Source organism: Equus caballus, chromosome 14 (assembly GCF_041296265.1).
Source record: "Equus caballus isolate H_3958 breed thoroughbred chromosome 14, TB-T2T, whole genome shotgun sequence".
NCBI lineage: Eukaryota > Metazoa > Chordata > Mammalia > Perissodactyla > Equidae > Equus > Equus caballus.
In genome coordinates this window covers 47,061,037-47,070,687 of record NC_091697.1, presented here as the reverse complement: position 1 = coordinate 47,070,687, position 9,651 = coordinate 47,061,037, and the positions used below count along the sequence as shown (strand labels likewise).

The following is a 9,651-nucleotide window of genomic DNA, read 5'->3' as shown; positions in this document are numbered from 1 at the left end:
GTGATAGGGGATCCAGTAATTCATTTTTAAAGGCATTAATCTACTTATTTATTTTAGGCTATAGTGAGATGTTTGTCCTGAAAGTATATTCTTGGCCACTGGAGAAAAGATCTGATACTCGTAAACAAAAATACTACCACAAGTGAGGCTAATCCCTTATGACATGGATAGCATTTTAGAGATTACAGCTGCTGTAATTATTCTCATTTATTCCTAATAATATCTCCGTTAGACAGAGACTGTTACCATCTCATTTTACAGCTGGGGAAGCTGAGGTTTTAAGATGAGGTGAAGTGATTTGCAATCAGCAAGTGGCCAGGCCAGGTCTCAAAACCAAGTCCAGCTCTCCTTCTACTTTACTGGTACTTTCCAAACTGTGGGACCTCCACCAGTGGCACGTAGATGGAGCATCAAAATACACCTCACACAGTGAGAAGTGCATCTCCACTCCAGTTCTCCTTCAGTCCCTTTAGTTCCGTCAAGGGCAAAGGCTCATATCTGTGCTAACACGTCTTCAACACCTTTCACTTGCTGATCTCTCTCTCTTTTGAAACCAAGAAAGTGCAGGACTCAGTACTTTTGGCAGGTAAATTAGGTCTAGAATCTAATAACATCATTTTGCCTTATTTATCACACGCAATATTGGTTTTTCCATTTATGGTCAAGATATTGTTTCCCTTTGAAATAAATTAATTTTTGAAGTTAAAAAAGTGTTGATTTAAAATGAATGCTAAATAAATAATCGTATAGGTGGTTTGTGGAGATGTGCAAGTCATGAAACTGGTACCCAAATTACTGCAGTCTGGGAACACCACATAGACCAAGCAAGTAGGAAGGACTCCTGGAAGGAGTAGAGGGTTTCTCTCACTTGTCTCTTGTTCAGGGAGGAAGAGGACTGGGTCACATCCTGCTCCATGTAGAAGACATGGTCAGGAGCCTGTAAGACAGTGGTTCTTAATCCGGGGTCCACAGACTGATGCCAATTCAAAATGATGTTTCCAAATTCTTTGTGAGAAGAAAAATAAGGACCATGTGTACGTCAGTGCAAGAATGCCAATTGTTCTTTCTTAGGTAAGAATGCACTTTATTCTGGAATTCTGTTCTTTTTCTTTTGTTGGTATGAGCGCATGTGTTACAACGCACATTCCTTAGTGATTTCTTGATGATAGTAGATGGCCAATGTTTATCGTAGTTGTTCCAATATCTTTGCTTGGCAAAACAAAAGCTGGCAATCCTAACAACCTCTCTTATATTTTGTTCTATATATCACTGAACCTCTGTTCTAGAAGACTTCAATTGCAGGAAACAGCTTGCCTTCTATTGTGAGAGGAAGAAGATATTGATAGACCCAGCATTATAATTGTGGTTACCAGCAATGCAAAACAGCAAGCCATAAATCCTTATTGAACCCAGGCGCTGCTGTTTAGCATTGAAGAGATCCTTCTTTCTCTCCAGTGTAACTAAATAAAGATGGGAGATTAGCGAAATAAGATCGCTGTTAAATTAAAGAGGAAAAAAGTTCAAGTTTCAAGGAGGGTGTTACAAAGACAAACAAATATACAAACCAACCACCCTGTAAACTCCTAGACAAATATGTAGCTCTCAGGGACCTCGCAGCCCATCTCACTTGAAATGGGAGAGCTGACTGCCCATTAAAAATGACAGCCCCACCCTCTCTCATATTCTGATGATGGAAATGTAAACTGGTAATATCAGGCTAACTTTTTGACCTAGCAATTCCTTTTCCACTAATTGGCCTGAGAAAATGTCATAACTGCGCACAAATAATTAATTATAAGGATGCTTATCAAAAACATCACTTACAATAGTGAAAAGCTAGATACAATTAAACATCCGACCCCAAAAGGTTGGTTGCGTAAATCATGGCGCATTCATACTCTAGAATACTGTGTAAATATATGAAAATAAGCTGGAGAAAAATACTGAGTGTTGTGTAAAGATTTAAAGAATGTTGTTAAATGAGAAAAGCACAAAAGCAAAAGAGTGAAACACAGGAGGAACATTGAATACCGTATGATTTAATTTTATTTAAAAACTGGTACAATGCATCTGGATGGTGAAATTATGGGTGAGTTCTCTTTTCTTCTTTTCATGTAAAGGTATTTTCTAAAAATGTCTACCATGAAAGTGTACTGCTTTTACTTTAAGAAAAAAAGTGGTTTCTTTAAATCAGGCCCCATTTAACCTGTTTAAAACAGGTCAGCAACCAGACGCAGAAGCTTAAAGATGTGGATTTGTGGATTTGCATTTTGCAGCGCTGTCGTGCTTCCCCTAGAACCAAAGGGAGACACTAAACCTCTCTGCAAACTCTTTGTACGTTCCCATCTGTGACTTCATAAATATTTGATGCAGTGGCCAGTCAACATCCCTACATTAGTGAAACTTCTGCCCAGGAGCAACTGCACAGCTCTCAGCGATGAGATCGGAGTAAGTTAAAAAGAGTGTATTCATTAGCCACTTCAAAGGGGTTGGTTTTTTTAGCTGGCAATTTTGCAGACTGGATTATTGGCTCTGCTGTCTGCTGCGTGATGACCAAAAAACATACTACAGTAAGGAGGAGCCTCCTTCTCCCCTTAACAATATTTTCTTTCCTTTGTGTTCACAGCCCAGGAGGCAAATGCAGCATGACTCACTCCCTCCGTTGCCCTTGGTTAAACAGCCGTGAATATCTAAAGTGAGTTTGGGATATGCCCAGCAACTTTGATGCCCAAAACCTGGAGTCTGGTCTCCCTGTCTGATACGGATTTGTACAAAGCAATAGACCACTTCTTCTCTCTACACCTCCATGGTTACAAATGATAATTAAAAAGTCAGTACTTTTGTCCGTAATCTCCTGAGTGGACAAGTAGAATGGATGAACCAAATGTAGCCAGGCAGAGAAGGGACCTGAAACAAGTTAAAATTAATCCCAGCTACAGGGGCTTTTAGAAGGACCCGAGCAAACTCCTACTCATTCCTCAAACCTCAGTTTAGATGTCAACTCTCCCAGGAAGTCTTCCAGGATCCATCTCCACTGTCCCAGGCTTGGTGCCCCTCCCTCCTCTGAGCTTCCATAACTTTTGTGCTTCTCCTGTGAGAGCCCCTAGGTTGTATTGTAGCTACATGCTTGTTTATGTCTCTCCCTAGCAAACTGAGTTTCAGGAAGACCATCCTGTCCAGCACTGCCTAGTATAGTACAGTATCTGGCACTTAGAAAAGTGCTGAATAAATATTTATTAAATCAAGTACACTTTTCTTGAAATTACTGCTGCAGAGGACTTTGAAAATTACAGGATCCACAGGGTCAAATTTAAAAGTCTCCTCCATTCGTTGCTTGATGTCCTGCCTCCCATGGCTCTCCAAGCAAGCAGTTGTCCAGTCTGCTTGCATACTTCTGATGACAGAGAGTTCACTTCCCTTCAAAACAATCAGAGGTAGACTTTGAAATAACTAAGGAAGATGAGTAAAATAAAAGACGAACAGGGCAGGTCCTGAACTAAATTGGGAAGAAGTTAATTCAGCTTCCCCTTTTTCTGCAGGGCCTTCATCTCCCCTGAGGGTAGAGTAAACCCCACCAAGGTGGCCCCAGGTAGCAGTTAAAGGCTCTGCTTTTCAAACCAGATGACTGGACGGTACGCCCAACAGTCCTTGAACTCTGATAGGAACATGGAATCTCTTCTGAAGCATCATTTTTATTTGAAGATCTGGAGGGAAAATATTTTTATATTCAAAATATGTATATATAGGATGGAGAAAGATAGATGCACGATTTTAAAGAGAAAGCACAAGATTTGAAAGAAATTGATCAGAATCTTTCCGGCTGAGCCCACAGACTCCTGGGGGTTAAGAATTCACTCTTGGTCTGACGGGTTCCCTTGATGGAAAAAATATGGGAAATATTACTGGCTTTACATGCTATCATCATACACCCCATGGGGGTATTTGCGTTTCCAGTGGTTTCTTTTGGAGATTGGAAAGGCTTTAAAACTAAAAGGAATCAGTGCATAATAGTGGAATTTCAGGCGGCATGAATTGGAGGGGAGGGACAGACATTTCCCAGAGGAGGCCTTGCATTCATCAAGCCCACTCCCTAGTATTCTGTCAGCCCTGAACAGCTAGCCCCAGTTCCAGGTGGGCAGCCAATCGCCATTTGATTCAGCTTTGACAGGGTTGGGGCACGTGACTTTACCCCTCTAAGCCTCAGTTTTCCTGGCTGTAGGATGGAATTAGAATATTTACCTCATAGAAGTGCTGTGAGCTACTGTATAAAAAGGACCTAGCTCAGTGCCTAGCACATCATAAGCATTCAATAAATAGCTGTTCTTATTGGCATTAAATTATAAAATTAGCATATGCTCATCGGACCCACCCCAAAATTTGTGGGTCTGGTACAAAAATATAAATGGAGAACTATATGTCTAAATATTTAAAAATTATACACACGTAACAAACTGTTAAATATAATAAAATAGATTTTCTCCTTCTACCTTTGTAACAAAATCAAATACAGGTCTTTTTTGTCCCTTTTTTAAAGAAAAGCTTATTTTAGGGGCTGGCCCGGCGGCACAGCAGTTAAGTGCGCATGTTCTGCTTCTCGGCGGTCTGGGGTTCACTGGTTCAGATCCTGGGCGCGGACATGGCACCGCTTGGCAAAAATCCATGCTGTGGTAGGCGTCCCACGTGTAAAGGCAGAGGAAGACGGGCACGGATGTTAGCTCAGGGCCTGTCTTTCTCAGCAAAATGAGGAGGATTGGCACTAGTTAGCTCAGGGCTAATCTTCCTCAAAAAAAAAAAAATTTATTTTATTGTGGTAAGAACACTTAACATGAGATCTAGGAAACAAGTTTTTATGTGACTGAATATCAACAAACTTTAAAGTTGACTGGTCTTAAATTTTTTGCATATATCTGGGAGTTCTGTTGTTTGGCCGATGTTTGGATGAGTTGTAATAAGGGAATACATAATTCATACATTACTATATATTTATTATATAAATTTTATTTTTTTTTCACTTTAGCAAAATTACTAATAATGTTGTTATAGTCAGGATTTTTACATAATTTGTGATCTAATGATAGTAATGTCAAATTAGACAACCTTTCTTAAGTCATTGTATTCTTATTTTTAAATTATTCTTATTTTTTTTTGGTGAGGAAGATAGTTGCTAAGCTCACATCTGTGTCAATCTTCCTCTATTTTATATGTGGGACACCACCACAGCATGGCTTGATGAGCAGTGTGCAGGTCTGCACCTGGGATGCGAACCTGCAAATCCCAGGCCACTGAAGTGGAGCATGGAATCTTAACTGCTATGTCACCGGGCCGGCCCCTCAAATTTATTGTAATATGGAGAAAACTTGCTGTTAACCTGATAGCAACCAAAATTGTCAATAAAGTTATTATAGAAACATTTACATTCAGAAATTTGCAATGGATTTTACATATAAAGATCAAATAGTATGATGGAGTCTTATGATAAATTGTTATCATAGAAACTATTATAAAATATTCCAATTTCATCATATAAATCACTATCACTTATATTGCAATTTTCGCTATCTCTAAAAGCAATATCTAGATCCATAAAATAAAGTTCTTTTTTCAAAATTTTCAAAGCTGGAATATTATAAGAAAGACCAAAAAATGGCAATATGTCTGTGATTTTTTTCAAATCTTTCTAATTAACTATACCTTGATCTATAATAGCTTCAAAATAGTCTCAATAGGGGCTGGCCTGGTGGCACAGGGGTTAAGTGCACACGTTCTGCTTCAGCGGCATGGGGTGCACTGGTTTGGATGCTGGGTTAAGACATGGCACCGCTTGGCACGCCATGCTGTGGTAGGCATCCCACATATAAAATAGAGGAAGATGGGCACAGATGTTAGCTCAGGGCCAGTCTTCCTCAGCAAAAAGAGGAGGATTGACAGCAGATGTTAGTTCAAGGCTAATCTTCCTCAAAATAATAATAATAATAATAATAATTTTCTGTTAAAGACCACGATTCTCTTTATTTAAGGATCGTCTTTTATTTCTTGTACAATTCTAGTGCATCTTGTTACCTTGTGTAAATTAACTTTTATTGCATTAATGGCATTTTAGTCAGCATTTCCTTTGTGTGTCCAAGAGTGATCGTAGTGGCAAATATGATATGTTTTTCATCAAGATGTGTCATCTTTAAGCAGATACAGAAAATATCCTATGTGAACATTGAATTGGTCCAAAGATGCCATCATTTATTGGCACAGTTGAGAACATGTCTCTGAATAAGAAATTCAAATGACACATTGTCCACGGCTCACAAAAAATGCTTGTTCCTTACCTATTGCCATCATCAATAGCTTGCCCTCAATATTCTTTTAAATCAATGCCTAAAATTCAGTTATTTTTGCAGTTCAATTTTTTACAATGGGCATACAACTAATAAAGTATTCATAAATTTGACTTTAATTTTTATCTTCTGATAGTTTGACAACATATATGATAAATGTTAGTTCAATATGATTTGTCCTGATGTGATCTAATTAAATTAGTTATTAATTTTAAAAATTGTATGTGTAATTTATTTTCTCACTTTTAATACTATTTTGAATTCTTTATTTTTTAATATGACTTTTAAATTAGTTTTTACTTATCTTATATGCTTGAGCATTCTGGCATCAAATTTGAAAGTTATTTTTTCTACTAAACTAGAAAATTTCCATTGTTTTCTATGAATATTGTGCTGTTGTTGTCAAGCTTGGCTAAATATAGAACATCTATGACTATTCTTTAAGGATATCACAGCAATATTTATATCAATATTTATTTGTTTACTCATTTCTTGTTGACTACTATTGATTGTTTGCTGTTGTTTCAGGCTTTTTTTTTTTTCAGTTCTAGTATTTGCATATGCTGGGGTTTTGGGGGTTTTTTTTGGTGCAAGTAACATATTGTGTTCTTTTAATTGAGAACCTAAGTATTTGCAGTCACAAATAGTTTCCCTAGGGGCCGGCCCGGTGGTGCAGTGGTTAAGTTTGCATGTTACACTTTGGTGGCCTGGGGTTCTCTGGTTCGGATCCCTGGTGCGGACATGGCACCGCTTGACAAGCCATGCTGTGGTAGGCGTCCCACATATAAAGTAGAGGAAGATGGGCATGAATGTTAGCTCAGGGCCAGTCTTCCTGAGCAAAAAGGATTGGCGGCAGATGTTAGCTCAGGGCTAATCTTCCTCAAAAAACAAAACAAAAAACAAAACACAAAAAACAAATAGTTTCCCTAGCCAAAGCTGATTGTGAAGACCAACTGTGAAATATGCAATAATAGTAAAAAAGTAGTGTCTTTGACTTTAAAATATAAAAAGCTTCTACAATTTTTCCTCCACTTGAAAGTCTTTTTATTTTAATATGAAATATTAGATTTTCTGCTATATTTATCTAACGGAAAATTCATAACCAATAATTTGAATCAACTTCTGTTTTCTGGAAGCATTCTCATGATTTCAGAAGGATATGACAGACTTTTTCCAGGATCACTTTCCAATAAACAGTAAAGATCCAAAGTTTTCATCTTTGTCATCCAATCTGTCAATTTTCTTGCAATTTCTTTATCTTCTAATGGGCAGGCCAGAATTGTATTTGTTTCTTCTGAGTTGTGAATTTTCTATGAAAAATTACATTATTCATTGTCTTCTTTTCATCAGGAAAAAAACTTCATTAGTAAAGAACGTAAAGTTACAGGTGTTTCATCTGACCTGTTCAAGTTGTGGATGCTAAGAATACTGTTTTTTTTTTTAAAGCTTTTATTTTTCCTTTTTCTCCCAGATCACCCCAGTACACAGTTGCGTATTTTAGTTGTGGGTCCTTCTAGTTGTGGCATGTGGGACACGGCCCCAGCATGGCCTGATGAGCTACTCCCATGCCCAGGATCCGAACCAGCGAAACCCCGGGTCGCCGAAGTGGAGCACACGAACTCAACCACACTGCCACGGGGCCGGCCCCAGCTAAGAATATTTTTGTATTTGTTTTCATTGTTTTGCTCAGTACCTAAATCTTCATTAAATGAAGAGTTTGTAATGCCCGTTTTGAATTGTATGTAGGTTTGCTTAGCAGATCTGTTTACTTTCATTATCTGCAATTTAAAAAATTGAAGCTGACCACCTCTTTGAATATATTCTACTTTTTCCTTTTCAGCCCTTGCTTTGCTGAGCTCCAATTCCGTATTTTTGTTCATATCCCAATCTCAACTGTTCTCATTCTCAGTGATCTGTAGAATTAAAGACAAAATGTAATCATATTCAAAAGGTTCCAACTTCATCAAAAATGTAATTAAAGTAAATGTTAAAATATTAAAAAATTAAAATTATTTTTCCTATATGGGCTCAAAAAGTTATTTTTCTTCTAAAATATTCAAAATTATCTATTAAAGCTAAAGAGCAAAATAAAAATAATTAATAGTGAACATTAAAATTTAAACAAAAATTGTTCAAATAAAGCTTAGTTTTTACTTAGTTTTAAAATTTAATTATATCTTATAAAATATTTTTATAAACAAAACTATTTGCAGTTCCTGCATTCAATGTCCGTCAGTTGCTAATGCAAAAAATTTGTATTATGCTTTATGCCTCAAACATGCTATGTCTAGAGTATGTATACAAAAGATTCAAGAATAATATTGTTTAATATTGGAAAATGTTCTTTGGCTGCCAGGTGTAACTTTTGCAAATACTGCAGTAATTTGTGAGTACTTACAGGTCTACCAACTGGAACTCAAAGAAAGCAAGAAAACAGATGCTCAGCACTCCTGGGACATAATACTTTATTATGCAAGAGTCTATAGCATTCATGACATCTGAGAGGAAGGATTTGACAAGTTAATTAATTTGTCTTTTCTCTTACCTAAATGCTTCCATGGCTCAAATTCTCCTCGCACTCCTAAGCAGTATCCTTCCATGATGTTGGCAGCAGGACAACCCACGATTCTTCATGACATCTGAATAAAATCACCTTTTGTTTCCAGGACAGAGAGCAAGAGATGTGGAGAAGCATTTCCTGGGGACTCAATGGTGTTAGTCACCAGTGTGGACGTTTAGGGTTATGGCTGCTGTGTCAGCAATGTGTATCCAATTCCATAGGTTCTTTAATAAATTTACCTTTTCATTGTGTGTTTGTGATATTTCAGACTCTCTAACACATGAAATCCAAGGTAGGAGCCCCTCTTGGCCAGATCTGAGGGCTGTCTTGAGCTCAATAAAAATTCCAACACTACTTATATGTACAACCCATATTTATAAAATGGAAATAGCTTCCCCCCACCAGTACCTGAATAAATTACCCTATAAATAGTTTGGTTGTTTCTTTTTCCAGGCATTTTTTTTTTTTTAAGATTGGTACCTGAGCTAACATCTGTTGCCAATCTTTTTATTTTCTTCTTCTTCTCTCCAAAACCCCCAGTCCATAGTTGTATATTCTAGTTGTGGGTCCTTCTGGCTCTGCTATGTGGGATGCCGCCTCAAAATTGCTTGATGAGTGGTGCCATGTCCACACCCAAGATCCGAACCGGGGAAACCCTGGGCCATCGGAGCAGAGCACATGAACTTAATGATTCAGCCATGGGACCTTCCACCCTGGCATGTTGTATGCTGACATATACTTACATATATTTCTTATATGTAA

The 9,651-nt window shown here is 37.7% G+C and overlaps 1 long non-coding RNA gene across 2 annotated transcripts; it reads left to right on the top strand.

The window, feature by feature from the left end:
* Positions 1-887: 887 nt before the first annotated feature.
* Positions 888-9,134, top strand: LOC138917284 (uncharacterized). Of its 2 annotated transcripts, none has more exons than XR_011425059.1 (4): positions 888-1,071; positions 2,277-2,448; positions 2,627-2,695; positions 7,801-9,134. It is a non-coding gene; the product is annotated as an uncharacterized lncRNA (long non-coding RNA). The 2 variants fall into 2 exon arrangements; XR_011425058.1 differs by having other exon boundaries at positions 2,220-2,448.
* Positions 9,135-9,651: the final 517 nt, after the last annotated feature.